Consider the following 12112-nt stretch of genomic DNA (forward strand, 5'->3'; position numbering starts at 1 on the left):
TTTATTTTCCTAAATCGCCAAGCTGTACCGGCTAGTATTTGAGACAGGCCTTTAATTCCCTTCACACAAAACGTTTCCTTTGCAAAGATGGAAAATATTATCGAATTAATTATTTCAAACACACTATATTTTGTCACTAGCAACCTACATCTGTCCTCTGTCAAATACAGTTGCATTTTTTAGCCGTGACCAAAACTGTTCAGGAATTATTTATGCAGAAGTGGGACGTCCGTAATGTTTTATTCTCCCTCCTGATCGAGACAAATGAAACAGCATGAGAGAGAATGAAACATTGTTTCTCCCATATTTTGTAACAGTATGATAACAGTCAGCTTACATTTCAAATCATAGCCTACTTCTTTCTCTTTGTCACAATGGTGGTAGCATTTCGAAAAAAGAATAGCCTAAAGTTCATGAACCCTTTTGTTTTGTTGCCAGCATAAAAACAAGTATAGGCTTACCATCGGCCTATCCTTGTCATAAAATATTTTAATGCGCAAATTTGCAACAAATGGGATAAATTGAACAGTGTTTGAGCCGGAGCATAGGCATAGTTCATGAAAAAATTTGGAACTATAGCTTTCACCACCGCAGTCTTTATTAATGCCATCTAATCATATCGTTAGCGTGCACAATCTGCACCAGAGAATTGGCTTAAACAGGCGATATAGCGGGTTTTAGGAGATTAAATGCAAACCGAAACTAAATAACAGACCAGGCCTCTATTTGAGACCGGTCTTTATTTATCCCAACCTGTAGCAACACCAGGCGTGTAAAAGAGACAGGCATCTATTTGGGACTCAGCTTTTATTTGAAGTTTTACGGTATATCAGTTTCAATTTAGAAAAAAAAAAGCTCTGCAGAGAGCTCCCTGAAACTCGCAGTGATGCAGCCGTTCTCGAATATCAGCATTTCCGTCAGCTCCTGCACTGTTTTCATTAGTGAAATATGGTCTTTCAAGCATGCACAGGATGACAACAGTTGGGGTGGCCCCCCTAGTGGCAGTTATCCATAAAATCCAAAATGGCCCCCGCCGAAAAGAGAAAATCAAAGATGGACATTTATGCAGTGATCGGGCTCTCTTTTTAACATTGAGGTCTATGGCAGAATCCAAGAATTTCCCAGAATTTGTCAAAGCCTTATTTTTCTGAGCAATGGATGCACATTTCGGACATGGTATCATGATCTCCAAACCCTCCTCCCTATTTCACTAGAATGTTGTGATAGTATGACCCTCCAGTCGGTAGAAAATCAACATTAATGAAGGTGTACACCAAGTTCTCCAGCTTGTCTGGCGTGGAACCGAGGCGTTCAAACGTAAGTCATACGTCAGTGACATGCCCATGTGCAGGCGGGAACTGAACCAGAGCCCGTCTCTGGCAGAACTCCACTTTGCCCTCATAGAAAATGAACTAGGACGACCCATCTTGTTACGCATTCATTATCTTTGGTTATATCTCAGCTTCCTTTAGTCTTAAATTGTTGTATAATGTATTTTCTCTACTTTGTTTGATACAAGGAATCCAATTTTATATGTTATATAAGTCCATTTAAATCTAGTATCATAGTCATATTTAGCTCATAAACTGTCAATATCTCTGAAAAAGTCACATTGAAATATTACTCAGGTCCCTAGACCCATATTTTACCTCCAAGGTATGCTTTTCTTTGTTGATTGGACAGGTCATTATCACTATAGTGTCAAAAATCACATGTTGTGACCAAAAGGACCATTGTTGAGGCCTTAAATAAACACAAATTCTGAACTAAACTACTCAACTATTTAACTGTTTAGACATTTCAACTGTCAGTTGTTATCAACTATGACTCCTGCCAACTGTTTCCAAATAAAAGTTTGTTTTGCATTTTATGTTAATATACAGTATATTTATATTTTCATGCACTGGTAATTTCCTCGAAATTACGTTTTCTAGTTCGTCCTCCTTTTCAATCGTCCCGGTGCCTAGGCCTACCCTACTTTGGAGCGGTCGTTCTCTCTCCACTTTATTCTCAAAATGTTGAGTTTAATGTTGACACGTCAAGATTAAAGTCGACTCATGTGTGGCCCTATAATACTCCGTTGTACTCCTGACTGATGCGCGAAATAGATAGATAGATTTTCATTTTCATTGTGTGGGAGAACAAGCCACGAAAAGTAGGCTATTTACAACGGCAGAGTAAAATATAAATATATCGCCAAAAATACCTGAAACCTCATAGTCTGGCATGTAGGTTGTTAACCACGAGTGTAATAGCCATTAGCTAGTGGCTAGTTAACTGATGGCATTTTAGGTTTTGCTTTAATAGCCTCAGACCCATTTGCTCTGGCAGATCAGTCTCACACAAATTAGCTTTCTTGCATACAATTTACCAGAAGGCTAGTCACAGTTTTATATAGAGAGCATTTTAAACACTAGGTTACACCTGGAACACTAGGTTACACCTCCATGAGTTTTCTTTATGGTTTTCTTTCTAGGTTTTCTGACTGTTAGATGTCCTGCCAATATTTGGATGAGAAATATGTGGAAAGCCCCTTGAAATGTCTTATAACAAAAGGAGATGGTCTCCCTGCACTGTTATCCAACATTTTGTTTGCTTCCTCTGAACATTTCTAGTTTAATCTTGTTCAATGCTGCCCCTAAGGCTATAGAACTCAGGTGAGTTTGTCTGAGGCTACATTATCAAGGGTTGTATTAATTCTGAAGCATTGTCTAAAATAAGTTAAATTAAAGCTTTTCCAGATGTAACAACAAGATCACCTACAAACTAATAATCATGCAGAGATCGGATCTGTTTATTGTGCTCTGGTAAATGGAAGGAATGTATTCATGCCCCTCGGCTGGAGCTGTAATATGATAGGTTGTTATTTCTCAAGCTGAGGTCTGATTTGTGGCCCGGTCCAAGAACGAAAACAGTACGTATCTTTATTCATGTCACACATTGACATTGCAATTGTCTCATGTAATGTAATTTTTTCTTCAGAAGTATTCTTTCAAAAGTAATCAAACATATGATCACAACATTACATTTTCTGAGACATACCTCTAAGTGTAGTTCCAGGAATTCAAAGATTCCTTCTTCCATTTTTAACTGAAAATGCTCCCGGGCTCTCTTACAATGTCATGGTTTTTGAAACATAAAGTCTAATTAAAAGCTGAAATAACAGCAAAGCATTCATCAACTGATCGGTGGCATCTTAAACCGCACCATTCTGGGTGCAGACTCTGCGATTCTGATTAGAGAGCAAGCTGTACCACAACTCAACCAAATCTCCATCCCTTCAAACCAAACCTGCCATCCCCTCAGGAATGCACTGTGGCTGTTTGGGAGAGGACTAGCTGTCTGTTTGTGGAGGGCCAGACTATTCATGGAGGCCCCCTGTGAGTGCTGGTCTCCTTTATGATCCTTGTTATATTTCAGCTCAACCACTCTACACATGTATCGGGAACTCTAGTCTTAAGAGAGTTATCACAAGTACAGGCTGGATAACAACGCCTTTAAGTTTATTGCAGTTAAATTTGACAAAGTAGTCTGACTGCTAACTGAAGTAGTTTTGTAAATTAGTGAGCCTTAAAAAAACAAGATATTTCATTCACTGTGCTAGAGATTGCGATTGCAGATTGCAAAGGACCAATTAGCTTGTGATATAATGGCAATCATATATATGCACAGCCAATGATAAGAGAAAGCTGCCCATTTAGCCTCATCTTTAGTCTTCAGATGGTTGCTCTGCAGCTGCAGGGAGAGCTTGCTCCATGTGAACATCTGCTTGCTGTACCTTTTTCCCACGTTGCCACATATATTTTTCTCTGTGTGGTCTTTTTCACAGGCTTTCTTTGAAATGCAGTTCAGTTGTGCCTTGATATATCTTACGCCACTTTGTCTCCACACAGTGACATTGTGTTTCTTGCTTTTCATTCGAGGTTTCAAATTCTATATTCTCCGAAAGCTCTTGAAAAATGCAAGACAAAAAAAAATAAAACATCAACTGTTGTCCCAGGGTTTAAGAAGAGAGCAGAGCATGTGTGTTAAAAACAGCTCTCCTAGAAATGGTCACCCATTTAAACTTCCTGTGAAGTATGCACAAACAATGACAGTAAATCACAAAGATTTTATTCACAAAGAGTGCTGGAAATGTAAAAATAACAAAACACAACTGTGAGTTAAAACTTGTTCAAAGTTATCATTATCATTGTCATTAATCAGGTTTTCTGTCCAATCCTCATAGCGTGCCAGAGGTCACTGACATGGAGTAATGCAGTGACTATGTCTCCAGGCTTCCTCTACATGTTCCTCATTCATAAACTGCTGCCGTTCATTAAGTGGAAGTGTTCTATGACTTTAGCTATAAGCCAAAGATAAATGCTTGTATTCTTGTTTACTTAATGGTAATTTTAATAATCTTAATTATAAGCTTGAGCCATTTAAGCTCTATAATGTTTTGAGGTCACTTTTATGGAATAGGTGAGGAACAGGTACAGGTTGTTGGTGCCAATTCGCTGTCCCCTGAAAGTGTGTTGACTCTGAAGTTTTCCATGAAGGTTGTGATTTTTTTTTTTCTCTTGAGTATGCAAAAACGTTAATGTTGGTAATGAGGTTATAGCTCCCTGCGCTGATCGGACAGATTTCAGAACAAGTTGGTCTCTTGATGCATATTTTTAGGAATAAAGTAGAATTCACGAGAATAAATATATGGCCTTCAGACAATTTATACAGACAGTCGATCTTCAGTGTTTTCCTTGGAAGACAAACTTGATGTTTGCTTTCAAGTGCATTTATCCTGTAATTTCACAGGTGCAAAGTGGGAAACATGGCAATCACGGCAGGATGCAGAGATAAGTGTCCAGTTTGTAGCATAGTGAGCTCAGTCCTGTGCATAATCCATCTGCTCTGGTGAGGTGCAGGAAATAAAATACTCAAAGGACCTTTCTAGAAAAGAATGTGAACTGTATTATATGAAGAATGAAGCGCTGACTTTGGAGTTAGATTTTTTTGAGGTGTTGGCTTCACAAAAGTAGGTCACACACATTGTGGTCATTACAAGATATAAATGAACAGAAAATAGGAGGTCTTTTGCTTTGGCAGAATTGCTGTCCTATTTTCTGCCCATTCCCAAAGTGGCCCTATAAAAGTGTTTTCATGTTGTACAAGTCTGTTGAAAGTATGTTGAAGGCAAATAAAAATGCTGCTTGATGATCCACTTGGATTGCAATAGGTGTTTAGTACCTCAGTGGGTTTTATTAATGTATCAACCTTCAACAACAACAGAGAGAGGAATGAGAATAAAACAGTTCTAAAATATGCAGGTGAATTAGGGTGATACCGTTTCTGTCTTGGCTCTAGGCCATGTCAGAGCAACAGTTGAAAGTTCAACTGTCACAACTTACTAGAAAGTTTCAAATATTGACTCGAGTACACAAATAAGGCGTGCAGTACCGCTGCCCTCTTTGTTGACAGTTTGACATTTCCTCAAAACCAACAGTGTCATCATCAGAATAGGGTCACTTACGAGAAGTTGTCCCTTGTGTGCCCTAACTTCCTGTTCTGTAGAGGGCTTTCCTGGCACAGGATTGTGACAGAACAACTTCCTTTTACTCAACGAGTGCTGATACACCACAATGTTCTAGCCCGTAAGGCTGCTAAAAGTTTAGCTGAAATTAGTACCAGAATATTCAATTGTGACACACATGCCTGTTTTGCTGGTGAACCAGATTAGATTAGATTAGAATTTCAGCCAGTGAAATTCAGTTGGCCTTTAACTTTTGACAGTCTGTTTGATAGGTCAAATGGAATTGTCCCAGTGACACATTGTTGTTGTGGATACCAGGACATCTGAAGCATGTCGGCTTCTCTTCAAACGGACATCAAAGAGCCCCAACAAGCTGACATACCGCAGTGATCAACATCCTGTAAACAGACCTTTATTGTGCCTCATCACCATGGCAGCCAGGTTTACAGTCCAGGTGTTTGTTCTGCCCAGTTAATGTGGTATGACTTCATCAGACTGACTGAGGTGAATGCACATGAATGATTTCCATGCAGGCTGGCAGCTTTGAAAATCACCGTTAGCGTTTAATGATGTCATAAGCCTCATTTTGTCCACTGAGAGGTGTGCTGATTGGCATGAATACTGTGCATGATCTGGTCATGATCACACTCATCAGATGGGCAACGGACGATTTGAGAGAGATCAAAAGTTGTAACATTAAACGTAGGGTAAGCTTATGTTTGTGTTTCTTAGGAAACTCTTTTGTCCAAAGTAACTTAAATTATATTTGAACCAAAGACTTAACAAAACATGCCAAAGAAGTAGCTCACCCCTCCCTTCAGTGCTCTCTGAGAAAGTCCACACAGTGTTTTGTTATTGTTTGAGGGGCAGGCTGCCCCCATTTTGTTTGTTTCCAGTTTACGGAGCCAGGGCTGTGTAAGAAGACCGATTTTTTTACTCATGATGGAGAGCTAGCGAATCTGCTGAATGTTACAAACGTGTTTTGTGCTAGAAATCGCTTTAAATCATATACCATACCATACCTTTAAATTAAATTTCATGTCTGATGATGAATCTGTTGTTGAACTTTTTATTTCAGTTAAAATGACTTCTTCATTGTTTGCATTTGGACAAATAGGAACAGGAACTTTCAGTATCGCAAGCTCATACTAATTATGGTCAAGGCCATGTCACTATTGAATAAATGCAGCAAACAAAGGTCTGGACAGAGGGTCCTATGTGAAAGAAAGAGCTGGAGAGAGACTCAGGACAAAAAGTTTAGAGGAGTATCTAACAAGCTTTGGAGTTCATTGAGAGGCCAGCCTTGTAGGTCTAGTTGGCAAGTTTTAAGTTAAAGATATTATAAAAAAAGATGAATGATTCTTGTTTTCACTGAGGACAAATATAGAAATATAGAAATATCAGCATCATTTGTTGTCAGTGTGATGCTATGGGGTGGCAGTGTTTGGTGACGAGCAGCTCATATGATGTCTTCCTGTTTGTGCTGTCATTTCCTTATTGTTTCATTCACACCAAAAGCTGTTATGGTTCTATTTCTTATTCTGTTCTGTTGTAATGACTCAAAGGCTTAACGTTTCTTTTCATGCACTCTAAAAATAACCACATATTTATCTGCCCACTGAACTGCTCACAGTGGCTTAATTATTCAAGATGTGGAAAGGGCTGAGCACCCATTTTTTTCTCAGGGCATTAGATAGCAGAGTGAACAACCGAGAGTGGGTGAGTGGGGGGTTGCAGAGAAAAATAAACCCACATCATCTTTAAGTGCATGTCACCAGGTCACATACAAAGGAGATATTGTTTGAGTGGCCTGGTGGTGTCTGGGGTCACACAGTATGTGAGACATAAACCTCCACTTGGGCAACACCTAGTGTGACTGTGATTGGACCAGTGGTCAGTGCACCATGTGACAGCACTTATGGAGAACGTGATGACAGAGTGATGCTCTGACTGGCGTAAAATCAGTGTAGTGGTGGTAGTGACGTGTGACGCTGAGCTCATGTGGTGCGCTTGTGGGTACGGGGAGACGTCAGGAGGGTCCACACACTGGTGATGAGATATGTGTCACCCCAGTATATCAGCCAGCAGTTCAGGTTGATGAACCACTCAAACGATGAAACCATTCAAAACTGATATTGTATGCCAATTTTTTTTATTAGATCTAGTCCTTTACCTGCAATTCTCCCCTTAAAGCATTCACTAGGAACATAATAGCATGGGAGATGCTCTGTTAAATAGGCCTGCATTTAGGGTTTATTGTTTGTTTGTGACTGTAACAGAATTTCTAACAATGTGCATGGTGTCCCTGGTGAGGTACTGCGGAGTCTCCACTCAATCAGCACACGTTGTGATATGAGAGCAGTCTGATTAATAAGTATAGAAAAGTATTCTTTCATTTCATCTATCTCTTTCTCACTCTCTATCTCACTCGCATAGCACTTGCACGCACACACACACACACAAACACACATTTTTCAATTGTGTTTCGAGCTAGCAAAAGAGATTGAGTTCCATAGACAGTGCATTTTAGCCAGGGTTCATGGGGGACAGTGTACTGAACTGTTAGACAAATAGCACAGATGGTTTGCAACAGCCAAGGTCAGGAGGATTGGTGTCTCTGAAGTGTTTTCCAGGATTACCAACATGCAATCAGATACACTTTGTAGTCAGAATCTACCTTCACCCATGACTTTATAGTTAAGAAATAACAATGCAAATGCAAGTTCTCAGTTGAACAGGAACATTGTGAAAAAGACATGACCTAGTTTAAAGACACGTATGTACAGAGCAACAGTGCAGTCCTGTTCAGCATATCATGAATGCAGTGAATGGAGATGATTTCGATAATGGATGCTGTGAGTGAGGAAACCTTTGTCATATACTGCCATAAACACACACACACACACACATGCCCAGGCTAAGAGAGATGAGTGGGTGAAAAATGCAAAGAACGGCCATTCACATCTACAGACCTAACACTGAATTTTGTGTTTGTCCATTTGTTTTTGTCATCAATTGGTTCATTGGCATTCTTTGTCACTGTGCATGGGCTGCAGAGTGAAAAAAACGCATTAGCATTAGCTGTATCAATAGTTAGTCTCTGTAACAAAGGCAGCACTATTATCATCTGGTAGAATGGGAATGTGTGCCGATAAATGCAAGTTGCATTCTGTACATTTTGGAAAGTGGTTCTGTCTCAACTAGCTAATGAGATTACCTTCTTCTGTGGTGAGAAGACTCTGCTGTCCTATTTGGTGAGCACTGTATCACATCTGAAAGGTAAGGGGCAACTGCATCTTATGTACTGAAAATACTTGCATTAAGATTTGCATGACAACTGTGTTTGTGTATCTTGCAGAAACAGGTCAAACACAGCCTGTTTCATGGCTTTACCACAGGAGTGAGGATTAGATTAGATGAGATTCAACTTTATTGTCATTGTGCAGAGTACAAAAACAATGAAATGCAGTATTGTAATTGTTATCATGGTCATTTATGGATGATATTGTATAAAGGAAATATGAGATATTTTATCATAAAACAGAAGCACATACTGCTTAAGCCAAAAATATCATTGAGGGACCCTATGTGCTCCTGTCTGTCTCCTGGCTGATGATTTAAGAATTCTCAGGGAGTGGGTTGTTCCACCCAAACAAAGCACAAATGTTCTTAACACAAGTCATTCATTGTTCCATTTGTGTAGAGAGCAGAGTCTCCATTTATTCTTGCTTTATATTTTATTAATATTCTTGACCTGGTCCCTTTGGCAACAGGTGTATGTGTGTGTGTGTGTGTGTGTGTGTGTTGGTATGACAACTCACACACTGTGTGTGTGTATGTGTGTGCGTATGTGTGTGTGTGTGTGTGTGTGTGTGTGTGTGTGTGTGTGTGAGTGTGTGTTGGTATGACAACTCACACACTGTGTGTGTGTGTGTGTGTGTGTGTATGTATGTTGGTCTGACAATTTACACACTGTGTGTGTGTGTATGTGTGTGTGCGTATGTGTGTGCATGTTTTGTGTGTGTGTGTGTGTGTGTGTGTGAGTGTGAGTGTGTGTTGGTATGACAACTCACACACTGTGTGTGTGTGTGTGTGTGTATGTATGTTGGTCTGACAACTCTAAACTGGGCTCTCACTCGGCTCTTTGTGTGGAGGCGAACAGGTCTGGGGTGCAGTGTGGAAACTCGGGCCTTGCTCACAGAGTTCCTGTGTCTGCCAGGGAGCAAGGTGACGCCAGACGCCACAGAGAGGCTGTTGTTTGGGTGGGGGAGCATCGGGAACAAGCTGTGTGTGGCGGGAGCCTCTACATCTGTTTCCAGTTAGGCTTTTTTCTGTGAGTCCATATTGGAATTTAAAACAAGTGCCCTCCTTCGACGCACACTCTCTTTCTCTCTGTCTCCTGCACTTTCCTGAATACTCCTCCCCTCCATCCACAGAGACAGCTTTCTGGAGTCTTACTGGAGAACAGGGACAGAGTGAGAAGTGGAGGCATGTCAAGTGGGTGGGAAAGTGAGTGACATTGAGCTAATTAGTGGTGACCTTGTGTTCTGTGTAATATTACTAGTATAATGTCACTGTTACAAAGAATGAAAGGTGAGAAAAAAATCCAGTAGGTTAAAAGTACCGGAATAAGATGTTTAAAAACTACACTGTTTCCTTTTTCAGATCACAATATGCTACTCCCTGTAAATGTTGTGCTAGTCAATCTCATCTGAAGTGTGGATCATTGATGTCAGTGTCTCACAACCAACTTTTAATTTTCGGCTACGCTTAGTCAAAATCGAGGGCCTGCATATTGCATAATGTCAGTTGTGTTCGCTCCCATCTGGGCTCCAGTATTTTGGCCAGTGTTCTCTTGTGTGAGTGTGTGTGGGCAGCAGCAGGAAGGAGAGTGGGCAGAGAGAGCCCTACTGTTCTGCAGGCAGGCGGGAGCTGGAGCCTGTGAGAACGCACACACACGGCACACAAATCATTACTGAATCAATGGGGAGCCAAAAATGACACTTGGCACAAAAAAAAAATAGATTCATTCTCATTTATTCATTTTTTCTTTTCCTCAATCACTTTCTTTTTTCTTGTATGGCATTCATCTAATTACCTCTATTAGCAAAATCAGGGACAAAATAATCTCTGTGCGGGCCTTGGCAAAGAGGTCAAACGGTTGACAGAACTGGAAGAGTGTGTGTGGGTCTTGAAATAACACTTGTGTTCTTAGGCTAGATATGCCTAATATCCCAATTATTTCATTCAGTCAATGAGCCGATTTAAAAGTGGTCAAAAGCTTTCTGAGAGGGATTAAAATGTCACACATACCACTGGGTGTGGAGATAGACATGAGAAGTAGGCATGTGGAAAGTAAAGCAGCCTGTTTAGAGTTGAGTGGCCCAGATTGCACTCGTGGTTTGGTATTTCCCCCCTAATTGGGCCTGTGTACACAGAGCGCATGTCCTGTCACTGCCTGTCTGTGCATTCCTCACCGGATTGCAGCTCTTTCATTGCAGGTGTCTCACAAGGACCTTTACTCTCCCCCAACTTCACTGTCCCACACTCACTTTGCAGCTAAGGATGGGAAGACCTATCCACCTGGAGGTTAAGCATGTGATCAAGACCAATTGTAGTGGTGTGTAGTGGTGTGTGTGTGTGTGGGTGGGTGGGTAGACGGGGGGTCGATCCTGTAAGAAAAAATTATGATGGTTTTATATGGAATCACATGATATTTCTGAGGAATTCCAGGGACTTGTCAAAAGTGTTCACATTTTCCAGAGCATCAGGTACCATCATTCCATTAATCTGAGACACTTGTCAAATCTGCCACCTAGTGGGGGATAGACACCACATTTAAATAAATAACTGCTGTGGTTACCAAAATGTGCGGCGGGATCCTGGTTAAGGGTGAAATCACATAACCAAAACTCTAAACAACCAACGACTGGACAAATGAAGTAATGGGACTCAGAGCATAGATGCCTGTAACAAACCAATTTGGTGATGAGTTTATAGGCTACTTTGTACTTAGATCATATCATCATGGCCCACCATTTAGTGTTAGAAGACATAGCTAATTAATGTGAGATCATGTGATACTTTAATGCTGGAGTTCAACTAGTTGGACATCCCTCAAGGAAAGCCTCATTTCACTAAATGATACGAATGTGCAATCTAACGTCCCCATATGTTACACACACAGCGTTTTGCCATCTCTAGTCTCCTCAGAGTGGCTTTAGTCAATGCCAGTGTTGGCAGAATGAAAATTGGCATTGTGGTATATTACTGGGCAGAACGCTGACCTAGATCTAAACCCTAAATAAGTGATGTGATCCATGTGCTCTGTTATTAACTCCCCTATTATTATCCTCCTTTTCTGGTGTATAATTTAAGCAATTGTCTGATATTTTTGTATTATTTTTTAACAACCATCTTGAAATAAACTCCTCGGACACCGTCATCACTGATTTCTGTCATGCATCCTAATCACATTCTACATGCATGAGGTCTTGAACTGTATCTTCCTGACAGTGGATTCTGAGCATTTCCTGTCAGAAGGCCAGTGAGACAATACTAACATACGCACACGACTGCCACTGTAGCATTTGCATGGGAGGA

Source organism: Alosa alosa, chromosome 17 (genome assembly GCF_017589495.1).
Source record: "Alosa alosa isolate M-15738 ecotype Scorff River chromosome 17, AALO_Geno_1.1, whole genome shotgun sequence".
In the NCBI taxonomy this organism is placed as follows: Eukaryota; Metazoa; Chordata; class Actinopteri; order Clupeiformes; family Clupeidae; genus Alosa; species Alosa alosa.